We start from the raw sequence: 23,430 nt of genomic DNA, 5'->3' as shown, positions 1-23,430 counted from the left end.
TGTGCAAGCCGGTAATATTCGAAAGAAAAATGTAGACTCTGACGTATCAGTAGAACATGTTGTGCAGGTGATTAACCCCTAGTACTATCCCATGTTTGGTTCTCTGACCTCATGCTCGTGACGCTGGACCTTTGAACCTATGTGTACCATGTTTGAATTACCATGTTTGTAGTACCATGTTTGCGTTACCATGTTTGCTTTACCATGTTTGTATATGTGGCATTCATGCATCCATGCATTCATACATCCATAAAAAAAAATCCATCTTTTCCATAAAAACATGATTTTTCCAAAAAAAATTTTAGAGAATTCTCTTTCCAAACATTATAGGATTAAGTTATAGAGTGGGTAAAAAGGCATACCAAAAAATACGGTTTCAAAGTGCCTAATGTGGAAAGACTGAGAGAGTTGGCATCTTTTGTACAATATCCTTCCGATTTTAGGAAAAGCCATGGAAAGCTTTTGCCTATCTTGAACACTCATGTTGATGAAGGACCTCTCAAAACTCTGGTTCAGTTCTATGATCCCGTCTACCGATGTTTCACCTTTCCAGACTACCAGTTGGTACCAACCTTGGAAGAATATGCCAATCTTTTGGGTATTCCTGTGTCTGACAAAATACCTTTCAATGGTTTGGAAGCCATTCCTAAGTCACAAGTCATTGCAGCAAGTATCCACTTGAAGAAATCCAAAGTAGAGAGTAATTGGACTACCAAAGGAAACCTTCCGGGTTTGACTTCACAGTTTCTAATAAAGAAAGCCTTTTATTTCATCGAAACTGGTAGCATGATAGCTTTCGAAGCTATACTAGCCTTGCTCATCTATGGGTTGGTTCTGTTTCCCAACGTCAACGACTTTGTTGATATCAACTCCATAAAGATCTTTCTGATTGGAAATCCTGTTCCGACTTTGCTTGGTGACATGTATTTCTCTATTCATCATAGGAATCGCCAGGGCGGTGGAATCATTGTATGTTGTGCACCTCTTTTGTTCAAATGGATTGTTTCACACTTACCTAAGTCTCCTATTTTCACGGAAAACCGAGAAGGTTTGCGTTGGCCTCAAAGACTTATGTCTCTTACTAATAATGATATTCATTGGTATACCTTGGCTCGCTGTGGTACATAAACCATTGATAGTTGTGGAGAGTTCGCCAACGTACCCGTCATTGGTACACAAGGAGGAATTAACTACAATCCGGTCCTAGCCCGACGACAACTTGGGTATGCAAATTCAGCTAAACCCATTGGTCTCTGTTGAAAGTATTTGTGGGTAAATATTTTCGGTAATATATCGTATCCACAAGGATTGGTTAATATCACTGTCGTTCTATAGTTAATTATTTTGAGTTAGAAAAAGTAATTGGATTTGTTTTATGATTATGATACTATCAAATTTAAACAATAATTTAAATGCAAATAATGAACGTTTGTTAACGATTAAGGAAGCATGTTGAGCTTTAGGGTTCATCAACCTATTTCTATACAACTTATCAATTAATTCACATTTGAACAATCATTTGAATTACTATCTTCACTTATCCTCAAATATGATTCCATGTCTGCAAATCAAATTAGATAAACTTTTACCGGTATGAGATTCGATCTCTCCAAATATCAATATCGATAATAGTAATAAGGAACGATAATTATGAAAACTCAATCACAATTCCATCTCTGCAAATTGAGATTGAATCAATATAGTAACCTAGGGCAAAAGTTAAAATCCTTTCTTTCGATCAAAGATTCAACAATGGTGTAAATTAAAAACAAGGTTTCTTAATGATAATAAATTCAAACAATTGTTCATAGGAAATAATTAATGGCATTGTATATTCATAGGTTAACTACTACCTTAAACTCAACAAGAGGAATTTAGCTCTCCATAGACATGAATAACACACAAGAATTAATAGAGGGATTCATCTTCATCAATGGAATGTCTTCGATTGGTAAAGAATTGGCCTTCAATTGTTGTTCTTGACTGCAAACTCAGAATGCTCTCCTAATTTCGCTCACAAAGGATCTGTCTTTCACTTGGAAGCTAGGGCTTCTATTTATAAGTTTTGGGCTTTTAACGCCGAGGCCGCGGCGCGGCAACGGAGGTGCGCGGCGCGATCAGAAACAGAGACTTTGGCGCGGCGCTGGCTAGAACTCCCGCGGCGCGCCCTTGTCAAACTTCATCTTTTTGCTTTGCCTTTGAGACTTCCAGCTTCCTTTCCTCTTCATGTTTTGCTAAAGCTCCAGTTCAGCTCTAAACCTGCATCAATAATACCCACAAGTGATTCGATTTTCTTTACACATGAACTAAACCTTTTCAGTTCAATTCTCACTAAAAACCTATGGATCTATCACAATTTGCATTAGTTTAGACCAGAAATTACTTATATTAACACATGAATTTACCATTAATTCACTCCTAACATTCTCGCAGTGGAATGCTACTTTTACCGAGAAGGGGAGGATCCTCAAAGGTTGAAGACAAGAATGGTAAGAGCTTGGTACGACGTCCGAAGGAAAGAAAAAGGTGGGGTAAGAAATTGCATTTCCACGGACGCCTACACCTGTTGGGTGAAGAAAAGAGCAAGGGAGTTTCAAATGCCTTATGATTATGAAAAACCCATGTTCCCTGCGGTATCTCAACTGCCCAGCATTCCCATTGACACTACGGAAGAATACCAGGAGACTCTAGCCAAGATGAGGTTAGAAAAAGACGCTTGGGAAGAAAAGTTTCGTAAGACTAATGTGGAAAACAGAAAGTTGAAAAAACGAGTGAAAGATCACAAAGAAACCCTCTACTGTCAAGATGGATGGCTCATGAGTAAAGATGAGAAGATCCGTCGGAAAGACGCTGCAATCAGGAGGTACATCAAAGAAAGCAAGAAAAAGCTCGAAGGTTCAACAAGCAACGCTCCAACTCCTGACGACTGGAAGAATGTTGTTGACAAACTGAGGACCGAAAAGGCCGAGTTGAAAGCTTATTATGGGAAAGAAATCATGAAGCTCAAGTTGCATAACGCATTTGGTTCTTCGTCCGATGAGGATGCTTAGGATTGTTTAAGCTTTTTATTTATCATTTGCTTCTGTAAGGAGCTACGCTCCAATGTTGTAACATTTCCCATTATTTCAATAAAAGAATAGTTTGTGTTCAAATGTTTGCAAGAAAATAATCTTTAAAATAATTGGAAAAATCATAAATTTTTTTTTGCATACATCATTCTGCATATCGAGTCTGTTGTATAGAGTCTCATCTTTTGGATTTTCCTCCATTAGATCGTCAAGCTGTCGCGTCTCAAAGTTTCTCGACCGCGCTCGCAATCAGATCACAGATACAATACTCGTTCAAGCAGAAGAAGAGTGATGGAAAGCTCTGAACAAGAGAATATTGAGCTCCGTGGTATAGTGACCACCCTTCAGGAAAAATTGGAAAGTCTCACTACTCTGGTTGACTCCTTAATGGCCGCACAGAATCAGCAGCCACCACCCAACAGTCAAGCAACGGTGATATCCGAGACCACTACTCCAGTTTCTATAGTTGCATTCAGCATTCCATCTTTCTCCATGCCAGAAGGTTGGGGCACGCCTTTCAGCTTTGGTGCAGGTTTCCGCCATAATTTCTATGGGGTTCAAACATCCACAACTGAAGCGCCTGCTGCACAAAGTTCAGTGTTCACTCCAAATTAGGGGGTAACCTTTTCTCAAATCACTATGGCACTCTCTCAACCCACTATGAAGGTTGCTACTCCTATGGTTCACACTGTTCCTTACGGAGACAACGAGATTTATCATGATCAAGGTGATAGCACAAATCAGCGTAACCTCATGGGAGATCTCCAAGAACAATTCAACAAGATTCAACTGGAAGTCAAAGCTATTCGGGGAAAAGATTTGTTTGGAAAGAATGCCCAGGAGCTATGTTTGTTTCCCAGTGTACAAATACCAGCAAAATTCAAGGTCCCAGACTTTGAGAAGTACAAGGGTAGTTCTTGTCCATAAAGCCATCTCGTAATGTATGCCAGAAAGATGTCTACTTATGAAGATAATCATCAGTTGCTCATCCATTACTTTCAAGACAGTTTGACTGGTGCCGCACTGAAGTGGTACACAGGTTTGGATAGCACCAACATTTGGACTTTCAACGACCTAGGTGAGGCCTTTGTCCGACAATACAAATACAACTCGGATATGGCTCCAGACAGAGATCAGCTTCGATCCATGGCTCAAAAAGATCATGAAGCTTTCAAAGAATATGCCCAACGATGGAGAGAGACTGCTGCTTAGATTAATCCACCATTAAAAGAAAAAGAGATGACAAAGATCTTCTTGAATACTCTTGGCCCATTTTATTATGAACGCATGATTGCTAGTGCTCCAAGTGATTTCACCGAAATGGTAAACATGGGGATGCGTCTAGAAGAAGGAGTCTGAACCGGACGTCTAACTAAAGAAGGTGGATCTTCAAGCGGAACCAAAAAGTTCGGAAGTGGTTTCCCAAAGAAGAAAGAACAAAGTGTTGACATGGTATCCCAAGGAAAGGCAAAAGGAAATATCAATCGTCAACGACAGATTGTTGCTATCGCACCAGCCGTTAATACAGCACCGAATCCGGGATTTACCCCGCAGTTTCAACAACAACAGCCTCAACAACAGGCTCAACAATTTAACAACAATCAGAATCGTGTACAAAGAGCTCCACAGTTTGATCCGATTCCAATGACCTACACAGAGTTGTATCCTGCTCTAATTGAAAGAGGTCTTATTCAAACTAAAGCACCACCACCAGTACCTGAAAAACTCCCATGGTGGTACAAAGCTGAGGTCTCATGCCCTTATCATCAAGGAGCACCTGGCCATGATCTCGAGCATTGCATAGCTTTGAAATATGAAGTTCAGAGGTTGGTTAGATCTAATCTCCTCTCTTTCAGAAATTTGAATCCAAATGTGCAAGCAAATCCGCTGCCCAATCATGGAGGGCATGTTATAAACATGGTTGTAGCGAGGAAAATCTGATATCGAAGCCATGGGATTGACTCGAATCAATATTCCGTTTGAAATCGCCACCGCGCTTTATTTTTTCAAAGGAAAAGGGAAAAGAACGAAAAACCCAAAGTTTTGTTTTTAAAACAAGAAAGAGATCTCAGGTACGGGTGTTGATTATATGAGGGGAAGGTTTAAAGCACCCCTCATATCCGTGGTACTCCACGGGAACCTTTTGAAAATCTGTGTCGTGTGTGCTAAAAAAGGGTTTGTTTTATTTTTAAAATAAGCTCGGCAAGACGTTAAGCCTTGGGCCTACATACCTCCTCGGTGCAATGGAGAAGTCAGAGCTAATGTAGTTCCGCTTAAAAGGGAAAACATTTTAAAACGAATAAACACTTTATCGTCGTCGGAGAGAAATACTCAGCCATTGATCTTGAGCATGAGAACAAACGAGTTCTTTGCATCGCTAATGAAAGAAGGGCTCCAACTCGGATAAAATCGACGAGTATGCCACTAGCTCTCTCACGCGGAAAAGATCTCATTATATCAATCAATTTCAAAATCGTGGGGTATAACCACTCGTTTCGACAATTAACGGTGTCTAAACTTTGAAGAAAAAGGCCACTAATGGCAAAAGATATTTTTTGAGAAAAGGTTTTGAAAAAGGTTTGCAAACATAAGAATATTTTGAAAAAAGGGAGAAGATTTTGAAAATTTAAGAATGGGAGGAGATGAAGAGGCTATCCTATTGCGTAAAATAAAAGCTAAGGAAAAGAACGGTCTAACCGAAATAAGAAGCCAACACTTGACATTAAGAGTCAAGGTAGATTTCCCATCCTTTGGATTTATCATTACCAAACCAAACATTATCACTTGGGGATCCAGATGAACTTATTATCTTAGCACCACTTTGCATTAAGCACATTAAGATTCTGACGAAAATCGGGCAGAGTAACGGCTGTTTTCGGGTAAAATCCTTATTTCAATGCCTTGGAATTAACCATCAAGGGCTTTCAAGGAAATACCTGCACACACAAACATACAACAATCCAATGCCAGACAGACAGAATAACAGCAGAGTAATAACAGAATAAGAGTCCAGAGGCACAAGGTCCATAAGTCTGAATCTCCAAAATGCTAGGGATAGTAACCAATAGTCCAAAGAGAGCCTTATGTGTTTTTTAGATTTTGGTTGTTTATTAGTGTTTTAGCATAAAAGTAAAGTATGGTCCAAGTGGACAAAAGGAAAATAGCGGAAGCATAAACATATGTCCAAGTGGACAAAGAGAAAATAGCGGAATTATAAACGTCCAAATGGACAAGGAGAAAATGGCGGAATGTAAATATGATGAAATGATAAAATAAAGCGATAAAGCGAGAAATATAAAGAGCGGTATAATAAATGGCGGAAATTAAAGTTAGTTGTTATATGTTAAAGATAACCATCTTGAAACTTGTCAAGTATGTTATCAAAGTTAGTAATGAAGATCGATGGTGAGTGAATGATGTACTCGGATTTAAATTCAATGGAGGTTTATCAGAAGCTTGATAAAAATCATAGCGACTACACGATAAATACCTCCACAAGTCTTAAATCACCGCATACAATTCTCTTCCATATTTGATCTTTTATCGAGTCGGGACAAATGTAGGAGAACTCTCCATGTATCAAGATTATCAATCAAAAGAAATAAGAAGGAGAAGAAGAAATGATCTAGTCTTTATCAAGAATCCATAGAATTCTCAAGATATCAAGACCTTCATCGATCAAGAGAAAATAAGATGAAAAAAGATAAGAATGAAAAACAAATTTATCTAGTCTTTATCAAGAATCCATAGAATTCTCAAGATATTAAGACTTTCATCGATCAAAAGGAAATAAGATGAAAAGATAAGAATGAAAACAAATTGATCTAGTCTTCATCAAGAATCCATAGAATTCTCAAGATATTAAGACTTTCATCGATCAAAAGAAAAATAAGATGAAGAAAAGATAAGAATGAAAACAAATTGATCTAGTCTTTATCAAGAATCCATAGAATTCTCAAGATATTAAGACATTCATCGATCAAAAGAAAAATAAGATGAAAATAAGAATGAAAACACAAAAGATAATCAACTCACACTATCATTAATATCATTCATCCATTTTGGTGGATTAGGTCATTTCAAACCTATCAACACCCTAGATCCAATGATATTAATGAAGTGTAGGAAGAAGGAAGCCAAAACAAGCACAAAAAAGGCAAAAAACCACATTCTGCCTGCTGGAAATCGATTTCATGCAGGGGGAAATCGATTTCCATAGTGCAGTTTTCAAAAAAAACAAGTTACGTTCAGCAGGAAATCGATTTCAGCCTTAAGGAAATCGATTTCCTCAGTGTAAATTTCAGCAAAAACAGCATTTAAAGGCATGAAACTTGACTTGAACAAACATACAAACACCTTATGATCACACATCAACTTGAGCATGAATTTTCCATCAAATTACTATCAATTAGCACCAATATAGCATCAAAGATGCATCACACACAAGCACAAAAGAATCACATTATGATAGATGAAAAAGGATGATGAAAATTACCAAATCTTGAACAAAACTTAGATCTACTTCAAGAATCACCAACACAAATCTTGATCTCTCAACAATTGAAGAAAAAAGAGTGAAATGGATGGTGGCTTAGCTTAAAATTTGTGAGGTTCAAGATGTGACTCACAAATTTTATGAAGGAAAAAGAGCTTTGGTGAATTTTGGTAAGGATGAGGAGAGAAATTGCAAGGGATTTGTTGGCTCTCAAAGCTTGAGAAATGAGAGAGTAGTGGGCTCTATTTATAGGATGAGAGCAAGAGTAGTGGTAGTTTGGTCTTTTTGCATTTGGTAATTAGCTTGTGTTTAATTGGTGATTAAAGTGGCAATTAAATGGTAAAAAGTGGTAAAATGAGTTTTAAGTGGGTTTAATGAAGAGAATTATTTTGATGAGGTGGAAAATTGGTAGAATGACAAAAATGGTCAAAGAAAATAGGTGCCAAAATCAAATCAAGCTTCCCTCTCTATTTTTTTTGAATTTCGCCTGAAGGAAATCGATTTCCCCAGGAGTGAAATCGATTTCACTCTGTTCCAGAAGAGAATTTGGTGCAAAATACACTAGGGAAATCGATTTACCCAGGAGGGAAATCGATTTCATGCTGTCCAGAATGTGATTTTGTTGAAGATTGCTGCAGGGAAATCGATTTACCCAGTAGGGAAATCGATTTCATCAGTCAAAAACTTGAAAAATGCCTTGTTTATTGCATGTCTTGGCTTGGTACCTACAAAACAAAAGCCTACAAAGAAACAATGTAATGTTTTTGGTATTTGGGTTAGTATAATATGCATACAAGATAAACATTCATTAGTGCTTGATGGTCCCTCTTATTGATGAGGTGAGTGCAACACCATAAACAAAACTTCCAAGTGAAGCTCTTGATTAGTGATTGGGATATGAATGATATAGGATCTTAGGGTCAAAAATTGGGGTATGACAGATGCCCCTATTTAAGTTTCTTCGATTTGGAGATACGATGATTGGAAATCTTCGTTTTGACAAAATCGAAGAGACTTAAATATATAAAACACAATTTTTGATCCTAAGATGCAATGCAATGTTTAATGAATGCATATGATGATAATAAAGCATGGCAACACTGGGAGTAAAAGGTACTCCGCTGGGGAAAATAAATGTCTTGCTGGAAAATCTCCGCTGGGGAAGGCAAGACTTTGTTGGAGAGATGAAACTTTGGTGGGGAAAGAAATTTCTCTGGGGAAAACACTTCGCGTCAGAGAGGTTATAGAATCCTCTTTCACTGGGGATGAGAAAAGGGGAACATCCTCTTTCACTGGGGATGAGAAAATATGCATCCTGAATCAGAATGCCAATCTTCCGTTATCAGAAATCACACCATCGTACCACTGATGATATGAAGAGATGTACCGCCGTACCACTGACGATAACACATACCAACGTTCCACTGAAGGCATGAAGGAGATATACCACCGTACCACTGATGATATAAAAGGGATAAATCATCGACGTACCACTGACGATGAAAGAGATGTACCGCCGTACCACTGACGATAGCACATACCAACGTTCCACTGAAGGCATGAAGGAGATATACCACCGTACCACTGATGATATAAAAGGGATAAATCATCGACGTACCACTGACGATGAAAGAGATGTACCGCCGTACCACTGACGATAGCACATACCAACGTTCCACTGAAGGCATGAAGAGGTATACCACCGTACCACTGATGATATAAAAGGAGATGATTCATCGACGTACCACTAACGATGAAAGAGATGTACCGCCGTACCACTGACGATAACACATACCAACGTTCCACTGAAGGCATGAAGAGGTATACCACCGTACCACTGATGATATAAAAGGAGATGATTCATCGACGTACCACTGACGATGAAAGAGATGTACCGCCGTACCATTGACGATAACACATGCCAACGTTCCACTGAAGGCATGAAGAGGTATACCACCGTACCACTGATGATATAAAAGGAGATGATTCATCGACGTACCGCTGACGATGAAAGAGATGTACCGCCGTACCATTGACGATAACACATGCCAACGTTCCACTGAAGGCATGAAAAGGTATACCACCGTACCACTGATGATATAAAAGGGATATGGTTCATCGACGTACCACTGACGATGAAAGAGATGTACCGCCGTACCATTGACGATAACACATACCAACGTTCCACTGAAGGCATGAAGGAGATATACCACCGTACCACTGATGATATAAAAGGGATAAATCATCGACGTACCACTGACGATGAAAGAGATGTACCGCCGTACCACTGACGATAACACATACCAACGTTCCACTGAAGGCATGAAGAGCTGCCCCTTTGTACCAATGATGGTAAAGAGCAATCAATAATACTTTTTCAATGATTTGAGGATGCATACATAAATGCCTAGTCTCAATATTCATCATCCAGTGACAAAAATTCAATCCATGACCAAAATGGAAAGAAGCTGCCAAAAAGACTGGACCATGTGAGGGAGAAACTCACTGGTCTTCTGTTCGTAGTCATCTGAACAGAAAAACTGAAACATATTATCCACCTAGAAACAAATTCAGTGGGGATTTTCAAGGAAAGTGAGCTTTTTCTGCTTAAGACACTCTAAATGAAAGAGCAATATGTTTGACAGTAAACTTCATGATAGCAAATGTGAAATGTATGACTGTTTTTGATGTATGTTAATGATGCATATGCTGCCAAAACTTAGCACAAGAATTAACTCAAGCGATGGAGTGCGAAGATAACATAATCAAGCATGTCTCAAGCTGAACATCAGAGCAAAAATTGCTATAACGGTCTTTTGATGGCTTTAGAATAAATGCTGCCCAACATTAGGGAATATCAGAGCTAAGAGAACACAGTAGTTGAGTTCTACACCATATTTGAACCAGGCCAAAGGTGCATTGAGTGGAACGCATTCTTCTTCTTTTGCATTATGAATACATCAGCATATCCATTCCTTGTAATGCACTCATGAATCAAAGTAAAACTTCTTTTATAATTTTCAAAAGAATTTTGTTGAAATCAATTTTCTTTTTGTTTCAAAAATTATTATCAACAATAAATGACATTTTGAGAGATATGGAAGAAATGAGATTGCCAATAAAGGGTAAAGGCTCAAACTTTTTTAATAGAATGGTAGCCTGCAAAAGGCAAGACCCCATGGATTATTACAAAATTTGGAAAGTGGTAATTTTGTGGAAAAGGTACATTGAAATGTAATGACCCCATCCTCTCTCTCAACTTGGAATTCCTGAGCAAAGGCTTCCGTTGAAATGTATTTGAACTTCTTCATGATAAACAGATGACTGCTGATGATCAAGTCTTGTCTGATGTAGTTACTTGCCATGAATCCCTAACTTTTGCCTGGACCGCCCTTTCGGGTTTTCAGTCCACCGGGTATTTTATTCTGTTTATGTCTCTAATTTTTGCCTGGACCGCCCTTTCGGGCTTTCAATCCACCGAGACGCTCTTTTTTGCCTAAGCCGCCCTTTCGGGTTTTCAACTTAGCGAGCTGTTCTTTTATTATTTTTAGGCAAAGTATTTCTTGACTACATCAGCATTCACGGGACGGGGGAGCTCCTCTCCATCCATAGTTGTAAGAATTAATGCACCGCCAGAGAAGGCTTTCTTAACAACATATGGTCCTTCAAAATTAGGAGTCCATTTGCCCCTTGAATCGGAGGTAAAAGACAAGATTCTTTTGAGCACGAGGTCGCCTTCTCTGAATACACGAGGTCGAACCTTCTTATCGAACACTTTCTTCATTCTTTTCTGGTACAAATGACCATGGCATAAAGCCGTCATCCTCTTTTCTTCTATCAAATTCAATTGATCAAACCTGCTTTGACACCACTCAGCCTCAGATAACTTGGTTTCCATTAAAACTCTCAATGATGGAATCTCAACCTCAATAGGGAGCACTGCTTCCATACCATAAACCAAAGAAAAGGGAGTTGCCCCTGTTGAAGTACGAACAGATGTACGGTACCCATGCAAAGCAAATGGGAGCATCTCATGCCAGTCCTTGTACGTAACAACCATCTTTTGCACAATCTTCTTAATGTTCTTATTTGCTGCTTCAATAGTTCCATTCATCTTTGGCCTATAAGGCGAAGAGTTGTGGTGTTCAATCTTGAAACTTTCACACAGTTCTCTCATCGTGCTGTTATTCAGGTTCGAGCCATTATCAGTGATGATCTTGCTCGGTACACCATATCTGCAAATGATGTTGTTCTTGATAAATCTAACCACAACTTGCTTTGTCACATTAGCATATGAAGCAGCTTCTACCCACTTGGTAAAGTAATCGATTGCTACCAGGATGAATCGATGTCCGTTTGAAGCCTTGGGTTCAATCATGCCGATCATATCAATACCCCACATAGAGAAAGGCCATGGGGAAGAAATAACATTGAGGAGTGTCGGAGGCACATGAATCTTGTCAGCATACACCTGACACTTGTGACACTTCTTTACAAATTTGTAGCAATCAGATTCCATTGTCAGCCAATAGTAACCTGCTCTAAGCATCTTTTTAGCCATCGAATGTCTATTGGAATGAGTACCAAAAGAACCTTCATGGATTTCATGCATCAACATGTCTGCTTCGTGTCTATCCACGCATCTGAGCAAAACCATGTCATAATTCCTTTTATACAAAACATCAGCATTGATGAAGAAACTGCCAGCCAATCTCCTCAAAGTTTTCTTATCTTTATTTGATGCCCCAAGTGGGTACTCTTGGGTCTGAAGGAAGTGCTTAATATCGAAATACCAAGGCTTTTCATCTGTTGCTTCCTCAACTGCAAATACATGAGCAGGTCTATCAAGACGCCTGATCGTAATCTGAGGTTCCTCATTATGGAAGTTCACTTTGTACATGGAAGACAATGTGGCTAAAGCATCAGCCATATGATTCTCATCTCGAGGGATGTGGTGGAATTCAACTTTGTTGAAGAATGTCAATAGTCTTCTGGCGTAGTCTTTGTAAGGGATCAAGCCAGGATGACGAGTTTCCCATTCTCCTTTAATCTGATTAATCACAAGCGCAGAATCTCCATAAACATCAAGAATCTTAATTCTCAGATTAATGGCCTCTTCAAGCCCCATGATGCAAGCTTCATACTCAGCAATATTATTTGTGCAATCAAAACATATCCTTGCCGTGAAAGGTACATGTGACCCATGCGGAGTGATGATAATGGCGCCAATTCCATGGCCATGAACATTAGAAGCTCCATCAAAAATTAAACCCCACTTGGATTCAGGATCTGGCCCTTCTTCTGGCAATGGTTCATCCCAATCTTGAGATCTCAAATACATTATATCTTCATCTGGGAAGTCCATTCTGATAGATTGATGATCATCAATTGGTTGGTGAGCGAGGTACTCTGCCAACACACTTCCTTTCACAGCTTTCTGAGCTCGATATTCAATATCATATTCTGATAATAACATTTGCCAGCGAGCAATCCTTCCAGTTAATGCAGGTTTCTCAAATACATACTTAATTGGATCCATTTTGGAAATCAATAGGGTGGTGTGGTTCAACATATACTGTCTCAGTCGGCGAGCAGCCCACACCAAAGCACAACAAGTTTTCTCAAGCAGCGAGTATCTTGTTTCGCACTCGGTAAACTTTTTGCTAAGGTAGTATATTGCATACTCTTTTCGACCAGACTCGTCATGCTGACCCAACACACATCCCATTGAATTTTCAAGTACTGTGAGGTACATAATCAAAGGCCTTCCCTCAGCCGGAGGGAGCAAAATGGGAGGTTCAAGCAGATATTCTTTGATGTTGTCAAAAGCTTTCTGACAATCTTCATTCCACACACATCCCTGATTTTTCTTTAACAACTTGAAGATTGGCTCACAGGTAGCAGTCATGTTGGAAATGAACCTGGAGATATAATTCAAACGTCCGAGGAAACCTCTCACTTGTTTCTCAGTCTTAGGTGCTTGCATTTCCTGAATTGCTTTGACTTTATCAGGATCCACTTCAATTCCTTTCTGACTGACAACGAAACCCAATAATTTTCCGGAACGGACACCAAAAGTGCATTTGTTTGGATTTAAGCGGAGACGATACTTTCTCAAACGATGAAACAACTTTAAAAGATCCTCCATGTGCCCTTCCTCTGACTGGGACTTGGCAATCATATCATCCACATAAACCTCAATTTCTTTGTGCATCATATCATGGAAAAGAGTAGTCATGGCCCTCTGATATGTCGCACCAGCATTCTTTAATCCAAATGGCATCACTTTGTAACAGAATGTCCCCCAGGGTGTGATAAAGGTTGTCTTTTCCATGTCTTCAGGTGCCATCTTAATCTGGTTGTATCCTGAAAAACCATCCATAAAGGAGAAAACCTCAAACTTGGCCGTGCTATCTACCAACATATCAATGTGAGGTAGAGGAAAATCATCTTTCGGACTGGTTTTTTCAAATCTCTATAATCAACGCACATGCGAACTTTTCCGTCTTTCTTCGGAACAGGCACAATATTGGCAATCCATTGAGGATATACAGAAGTGACAAGGAAACCTGCGTCAATCTGCTTCAAGACCTCATTCTTAATCTTTTCTGCCATATCAGGATGACTCCTTCTTAACTTTTGCTTGACAGGAGGACATTCTGGTTTCAACGGCAAACGGTGCTCCACAATATCTGTGTCCAACCCAGGCATATCTTGGTAGGACCACGCAAAAATGTCAACATACTCTTTAAGAAGCTCTACCATCCTCTTCTTAACATCTTGACCAAGCAGTGCCCCAATCTTGACTTCTTTTTTATCTTCTTCAGAACCCAAGTTGATGACTTCTAATGGCTCTTTATATGGATGAATGGTGTCTTCATCGTGCTCAAGCAGTCGGGAAATCTCATCAGGAATACATTCATCACTCTCTTCTGTTAGACGCTGGCCTTAGGATCTAGAGGGGGGGGGGTGAATAGATCTTTCACAGTTTTACGGATTTAAACGACTTTTCAGCGGAAGTAATTCTGAATCGACTCGCGTCTATTCCGAACCACTATCGAAACGATTATATATGTGTTTAAAAACCAGTCAAAGACTTGAGGTAAATGATAAGAGTATATGTTGCAGAATCAAAGCGTTTCTCTTATTGAAAATCAGATTAACTTTTTGTATGATGGACAATGTTTGCAATGCAGTAAGAGTGATAGAAGCAAATATACAAACACTTGGTGATAATGATCAAATTGAAGGTAATTCAATGTGTGATGGATTGTGATGTTTATGTACGTTCTTAGTTCACAATCTTAACACTCGAATCGTTGATCAATTTGCTATTATAACCAAATATGAACAGAATGTAAATGAAAAGGTAAAAGCGACAAGAACACGATATTTGTTTAGGCAGTTCGTCGATCGTCCTCGCTACGACTACGTCTGCCCCCAATTCCAAATTGAAATTGGGTAATCTTTCATTAATGTTGAAAGTAGTATATACAAAGAAGATAACAAAGCGATAAACGATAAACCAATTATGTCGATCCTTTGAATCTTCTTCCCCCTTAATCTTAAGCAAGATCAAGGTTATCCAAGAGCTTCACTTTGATTCCCTTCTGCAGTGTCTTGATTCCTTGAACTCCCCGTTCCTCAATCGTTACACTCAGCCGAATCCTCAATGAACGCCTCTTGATAAAAACCCCCAAGAACCACCCATCGTGGAGGACAAAACCCGCAGATTTTATTCACCAACAAACCCCACAAACCTTCACCCACTAGGAATCTTCAATTCCGTTCCATGGACGTTATCGAACTCATCACTAACCCGCAACGCAAGAATGATTATGTGTAATTGTGTTGGAGATGATGAAGAACGAAGATGAGAAGCGTTTGTGTATCTTTCAGTCGTTGGTGTTGCTTTGAATAATTACCCTTGGACAATATATATGATAACTTAACAGTTGGAGATGAGAGAAACAAAATTTTTGGCATTCTTGATCAGTTAGGTCGACCTCTTGTAGTGCTTAGGTCGACCTAGCAGAGCTTGCAGAATTTTGCTCCCAGTTAGGTCGACCTGTTGAAGGAGTAGGTCGACCAGAATCCTCTTCTGATGCGTTCTGGGAACATTTTCTCAGATTAGGTCGACCTAGTTGTTGTGTAGGTCGACCTAACAGGCTGGTATGTAAAATTCATCAATTTAGGTCGACCTAAATGATGTGTGAGTCGACCTAGCAGGAGTATATGAATTTTTCTCCATTTTAGGTCGACCTGGGTTGATGGTAGGTCGACCTAACTGCTGCTTTTCTGCATTCTTCTTGTTTTGCTTGTGTTGATTCAACCTATTCTATCATGAGTGATCAATGCTTGCTTTTCTTTGAGTTTTCTGCTTCCGTCTTGTTGTTTGAATGCTTATTTGAGTTTGCCATGAATCAAAAACATCTTTGAGTGTAATTTTGTATTCACATACTCCCCCTTTTTGATGATGGCAAACCATTCGTCTAAGCTTTGGTAGTAAGTGATAAAGACTCAACAAAGCTCCCCCGTACATCCAGCATCTATCTCTCAACGAGGCAATCTCTCAACAAAGCTCCCCCGTACACTCAGCACTCAGCATCTATCTCTCAGCATCTATCTCCCCCTTTGTCAACATCAAAAAGAGAAAACAAGAGAATAGGAGAGTAACAAGAGAACCATAGATAACAATGCTAGCATGTACAGTATAGTAGATAAAAGGTAGTTAGTGATAGCATGAGACACATATGTGAGCAAGAGCAATTTTTATGCATGAAGTCACTATAAGCATGTTAATTGATAGCATATTATAGTATCAATAATATTTTTGGAAGTGAACAACAATGACGTTACCGCTTTTTCAATATGACGCCTGGCTTGATGATGAACTACCTTTACGCTAAGAAAAATGTTAGCAAGAAAAATATATATATACATAAAGTAAAGAAATAATATTAAGAGAAAACAAACGTAATTAGCCCAAATTAGAGATATCGAGTATCCCTAATTCCCTACGAATGTTGAAGTATTGCTCCGTTGCTAGAGGTTTGGTGAAGATGTCAGCTAGTTGCTTCTTGCTTTCTACATGTTCAAAAGTAACGTCTCCTTTCTCTACATGATCTCGTAGAAAGTGATGTCTTATTTCAATATGTTTGGTACGTGAGTGTAAGACAGGATTTTTACTCAAGTTTATGGCGCTTGTGTTGTCGCACATGATAGGTATGCGATCAAGCTTAATACCAAAGTCAAGAAGTTGTTGCTTGAGCCATAATATTTGTGCACAGCAGCTTCCAGCAGCTACATATTCTGCCTCAGCAGTGGATAATGCAACCGATACTTGTTTCTTACTATGCCAACTTATCAATGAGTTTGAGAATAGATGACACGTTCCACTAGTGCTTTTTCTATCGGATTTGCAGCCAGCAAAATCTGAATCGGAGAATCCTACCAAATGACACTCATTTCCTTTTGGATACCATAGGCCATATGTAGTAGTTCCACGTAAGTATCGCAGAATTCTTTTGACAGCTTTCAAGTGAGATTCTTTTGGACAGGATTGATATCTTGCACACATACACACACTAAACATAATGTCTGGTCTTGAGGCAGTAAGATACAATAGTGAACCTATCATACCTCGGTATAATTTCACGTCAACCTCTTTACCTTTCTCATCTTTGTCTAGATTAGTATTTGTTGCCATAGGTGTGTCAATTTCCTTTGCTTCACTCATTCCAAATCTTTTGAGCAGCTCCGTACAATATTTAGTTTGATTCACAAACGTTCCATGACTAAGTTGCTTGATTTGTAGGCCAAGGAAGAAATTTAGCTCACCCATGAGACTCATCTCAAATTCACTCTGCATAAGCTTAGAAAAGTCTTTGACAAGTTTTGCATTAGTCGACCCAAATATAATATCATCTACATAAATTTGGACTAAGAGAATATCCTTATCTTTTCTTTTAATAAAGAGAGTAGTGTCAACTTTACCTCTAGAGTACCCTTGACTAAGGAGAAATTTGCTCAAACGTTCGTACCAAGCCCGAGGGGCTTGTTTAAGACCGTATAGAGCACGTTTCATCTTATAGACATGAGTTGGATACATGTAATTCTCAAAGCCGGGTGGCTGAGCAACATAGACTTCTTCATTTATATAGCCATTTAGAAAGGCACTCTTAACATCCATTTGGAATAGTTTGAAGTCTTTAGAACAAGCATAAGCAAGTAAGAGGCGAATAGCTTCGAGACGTGCTACAGGAGCGTATGTCTCTTCATAATCAATACCTTCCTCTTGATTATAACCTTGGGCAACTAATCTAGCTTTGATTCTAGTAATAACACCGTTTTCATCAAGTTTGTTACGAAAAACCCATCTAGTGCCTATTACTTGATGATCTCCCGGATGAGGGACTAAGTCCCAAACATCATTCCGTTTAAATTGGTTTAATTCTTCTTGCATGGCCATTAGCCAATGCTCATCAAGTAATGCATCCTTAGCGTTTTTCGGCTCAACTTGTGAAACAAAAGCAAAATGCTGACAGAAGTTACTTATCTTTGAGCGTGTTGTAACGCCCCTTGAGATGTCTCCTATTATATTGTCAATTGGATGGTCTTTCACATTTGTCCAGGTCTTGGGAAGTTCTTCATTGTTTGAGATGCTTTCTTTTTCATTTTCATTGTGAGACTCATCTTTCTCTCTCTTAGCATCTTTCTTTACAATACTTTCATTCTCATCTTCCTTATCCTTGACAATGTCTTCAGTGGATGGACCTGCACCATTAAATGAAAGACCTTTCTCGACATATTTTGCATAAGATTCATCAAAAGAAACGTGTACTGACTCTTCTACTATAAGTAATCTCTTATTATATATCCGATATGCTTTGCTGGATTGTGAGTAACCAAGGAATATGCCCTCATCAGCTTTAGCATCGAATTTGCCAAGATTATCCTTACCATTGTTCAAAACAAAACACTTGCAACCGAATACATGGAGATGAGATACATTTGGTTTTCTACCTTTTAGTAATTCATAGGGAGTTTTGTTCAGTATAGGACGTATTATTATCCTATTTAAAACATAACATGCTGTACTAATCGCGTCAGCCCAGAAATACTTTGGTAAATTACTCTCATTTAGCATTGTTCTTGCCAGCTCCTCTAGAACCCGATTCTTACGTTCAACTACTCCGTTTTGTTGAGGTGTTCTAGGAGCTGAAAAGTTATGCTCAATTCCATGTTTATCACAGTATTTTTCAAAAAGAATGTTTTCAAACTCTCCACCGTGATCACTTCGAATTGCAACTATTTTGTTGTTCATTTTGTTTTGACATAATCTTGCAAATTGTGTGAAAGCTGGAAAAGTTTGATCCTTACTAGGTAGAAAGATTGTCCAACAAAATCTCGAGTAATCATCGACAATGACAAAACCATAGGTGTTTCCACCTATGCTTTTAGTCCTTGAAGGGCCAAAGAGATCCATGTGAAGTAGTTCAAGAGGGCGTGATGTTGAAACCACGTTCTTTGATTTAAAAGGGATTTTTGTTTGCTTTCCCTTTTGACAAGCATCACATAGATGATCTTTTGAAAACTTCATTTTGGGTAAGCCGATTACTAAATCTTTTGAGACAACTTTATTTAGTAAGTCAAAATTTATGTGGGCGAGACGTCTATGCCAAAGCCATGAGTCATCGCCTAGAGCAACTAGACACTTGGTACTAGACTTAGATACCTCATCCAAGTTTAGCATGTAGATGTTGTTTACTCTTAAGCCCTTAAACATAATGTCTCTTTTCTTAGTATGTTCTATTGTGCATCCAGAATTTGTAAACATTACTTTAAAATCTTTGTCGCACAATTGACTTATACTTAAAAGATTATGTTTAAGACCTTCTACTAGCAGCACATCAGTTATAGTAGTGGTAGAAGGGTTACCTACACTTCCTTTACCAAGTATGGCTCCCCGATTGTTATCTCCATAGGTGACATACCCCTTTTTCTTTGCTTGAAACTCAACGAAAAGAGATAGGTCTCCAGTCATGTGTCTTGAACATCCACTATCAAGGAACCACAACCTTTCGGCAATGTCAAGACACTTTTCCTGCAAGATTAATTTAAGGAGGGAGGTCCCCAATCTTCATTGGGTCCTTGGTAGTGAGTACACAATTTGTTGCACTTAGGCAACCATTGAAATACTCCTTTAGGAACTAAAATTCTCCTAAATTTGCATTTTTCAATGGTATGTCCCTTTTTGCAACAATAATGACAGGTAATATGATGAGAATATGAAGTTTTGCTAGTTGATACTTTTGGTACAAAAGTGTATTTACTATATAAAGGAGTATACGATCTTTTGAACTTGTTTGGATCAACCGCAAAAGTCACTTTTGGTTGTAGAGCCTTGTCTAACTTGGCTTTTAGATCTCTTACTTCTTTTTGCCAAATGTGACATGTCTCACAACCAAACCATGATGTAGGATCTATTTCAACTTTGTCCTTTTGAATGTCTAGCATAGATTGTTTTAAAGCTTCCATATCCTTTTCGGTTTTCTCAACTTTTGATTCAAGATATGAAAATATTTTCTTATTTGAGGCCAAAAGTTTGAAAGCTTTAATTGCATCTCTATGTAATTCTTCAAAAGCAAGTTTTAGTTGAGAATGAGATACCTTATCTACGAGTTCAGGTTTAAGATGACTTACAGCTTTCTTTTTCTTGTTTTGATGAGCCATGAAACAAAGATTTGCTGATTCTTCTTCATCGCTTGATGAGCTTTCACTAGATGAATCACTTTCCCATGCTATGTAGGCTCTTTTAGATTTGTTATGACCTTTGCTTTGGTTCTTCTCCTTTTCTTTCTTAAGGTATGGACAATCCGGTTTGTAGTGACCGGCTTTCCCACAATTGAAGCAAAGACCTTTGATTTTTCCCTTGTTGTCGTCATCTTGTTTGAACATGTTTGATTGCTTTCTATAGTTGATCAAGCCTTTGTCAGAATGTTTTGCTCCATTTTTCTTTAGATATTTGTTGTATCTTCGCACAAACAGTCCCATTTCCTCATCATCGGAGTCTTCGTCATCACTTGTGTCACTATCCTTTGGCTCTCGTTTTGAGGTCTGGGAGCTCGAAGCTTTTAGAGCTATTGACTTCTTCTCTACCTCTTTCTCCATGTTCTTTTCTTTCTTTGTCCTTTTTTCATGCATGTCAAGGCATTTAAGGTGCTGTTCATGTTCCTCTAGTTTACCAAATAGAGTTGTGATGTCTAAAGTGTTTAGATCATTTGCTTCCTTTATTGCTGTAACTTTGGGTTGCCATTCCCTGTTCAAACATCTTAAGATTTTGTTAGTAGCAACTGCATTGGAAACAGGTCTATCAAGAGAATTTAACCGATTTTTCAGATGAACGAATCTCTTATGCATGTTTTCGATGGATTCACCATCTTCCATGTGAAAGAGTTCGAACTCTTGAGTTAACGTATTGATCCTAGCTAGTTTGACATCATCCGTTCCCTCGTGGGCAACTTGCAATGTGTCCCACATAGCTTTAGCTGATCTACAATGGGAAACGCGATAGTATTCATCAACTCCTAGAGCTGAGATTAGAATGTTTCTCGCTTTCCAATCGTATGCATATCTCTTTTCATCTTCAGCATCCCAAGTATTTTCTGGTTTTGGAACAACTGCACCAGCTGCATTTGTCATGGTGATCTGAAAGGGACCATTGACAATAGCTGTCCAGATGTTCCTATCAATTGCATTGATGTGGACACACATACAATCCTTCCAATAGCCATAGTTTTCACCGTTGAAAACTGGAGCTCTATTATGAGCCCCTTTAGGTCCGGAAGCCATCTTTCCAATAAGTGTTTCACGTAGCACGGAATAAACCAGAGCTCTTGATGCCACTTGTTAGACGCTGGCCTTAGGATCTAGAGGGGGGGTGAATAGATCGTTCACAGTTTTACGGATTTAAACGACTTTTCAGCGGAAGTAATTCTGAATCGACTCGCGTCTATTCCGAACCACTATCGAAACGATTATATATGTGTTTAAAAACCAGTCAAAGACTTGAGGTAAATGATAAGAGTATATGTTGCAGAATCAAAGCGTTTCTCTTATTGAAAATCAGATTAACTTTTTGTATGATGGACAATGTTTGCAATGCAGTAAGAGTGATAGAAGCAAATATACAAACACTTGGTGATAATGATCAAATTGAAGGTAATTCAATGTGTGATGGATTGTGATGTTTATGTACGTTCTTAGTTCACAATCTTAACACTCGAATCGTTGATCAATTTGCTATTATAACCAAATATGAACAGAATGTAAATGAAAAGGTAAAAGCGACAAGAACACGATATTTGTTTAGGCAGTTCGTCGATCGTCCTCGCTACGACTACGTCTGCCCCCAATTCCAAATTGAAATTGGGTAATCTTTCATTAATGTTGAAAGTAGTATATACAAAGAAGATAACAAAGCGATAAACGATAAACCAATTATGTCGATCCTTTGAATCTTCTTCCCCCTTAATCTTAAGCAAGATCAAGGTTATCCAAGAGCTTCACTTTGATTCCCTTCTGCAGTGTCTTGATTCCTTGAACTCCCCGTTCCTCAATCGTTACACTCAGCCGAATCCTCAATGAACGCCTCTTGATAAAAACCCCCAAGAACCACCCGTCGTGGAGGACAAAACCCGCAGATTTTATTCACCAACAAACCCCACAAACCTTCACCCACTAGGAATCTTCAATTCCGTTCCATGGACGTTATCGAACTCATCACTAACCCGCAACGCAAGAATGATTATGTGTAATTGTGTTGGAGATGATGAAGAACGAAGATGAGAAGCGTTTGTGTATCTTTCAGTCGTTGGTGTTGCTTTGAATAATTACCCTTGGACAATATATATGATAACTTAACAGTTGGAGATGAGAGAAACAGAATTTTTGGCATTCTTGATCAGTTAGGTCGACCTCTTGTAGTGCTTAGGTCGACCTAGCAGAGCTTGCAGAATTTTGCTCCCAGTTAGGTCGACCCGTTGAAGGAGTAGGTCGACCAGAATCCTCTTCTGATGCGTTCTGGGAACATTTTCTCAGATTAGGTCGACCTAGTTGTTGTGTAGGTCGACCTAACAGGCTGGTATGTAAAATTCATCAATTTAGGTCGACCTAAATGATGTGTGAGTCGACCTAGAAGGAGTATATGAATTTTTCTCCATTTTAGGTCGACCTGGGTTGATGGTAGGTCGACCTAACTGCTGCTTTTCTGCATTCTTCTTGTTTTGCTTGTGTTGATTCAACCTATTCTATCATGAGTGATCAATGCTTGCTTTTCTTTGAGTTTTCTGCTTCCGTCTTGTTGTTTGAATGCTTATTTGAGTTTGCCATGAATCAAAAACATCTTTGAGTGTAATTTTGTATTCACATCTTCTTCCGCCTCATACACAGGACACTCGAAGTTAGGAGAGGGCGCAGGGTCATTACTTTCAACGGTTTTATTGATTAATCTGTACAAATGATTATCATTTCAGGAAAAGGAAAGATATATGCAAACATGTAATCGGGCAGATTATGGAAAATGAAAACATTTTTTAAGGTTTTTTGTGTTACCACTTTCCAGAAAAAGCAAAAAGGTAAAAAGCATGTATATGCAGAAACAAAATGACTTTTATTGATGATTTTAATGTTTAAAACAAACAGAAAACAGCCCCAACAACTTCACTTTCATCTTGGGCAGAATGAAAGGATTTTGAAAAACATAAAAGCAAATTACTTTGAGACATGAGTACACTCAGGAATGTCAATGGTGATCCAGTTCTTAATCATCTTTCCATGGGTCACAAAGTTTGGCACTTCTGGCTC

The sequence above is a fragment of the Vicia villosa genome, unplaced genomic scaffold (genome assembly GCF_029867415.1).
Source record: "Vicia villosa cultivar HV-30 ecotype Madison, WI unplaced genomic scaffold, Vvil1.0 ctg.000540F_1_1, whole genome shotgun sequence".
Lineage (NCBI taxonomy): Eukaryota > Viridiplantae > Streptophyta > Magnoliopsida > Fabales > Fabaceae > Vicia > Vicia villosa.
The sequence above is the reverse complement of the archived record's forward strand: the minus strand, read 5'-3'. Positions refer to the sequence as shown.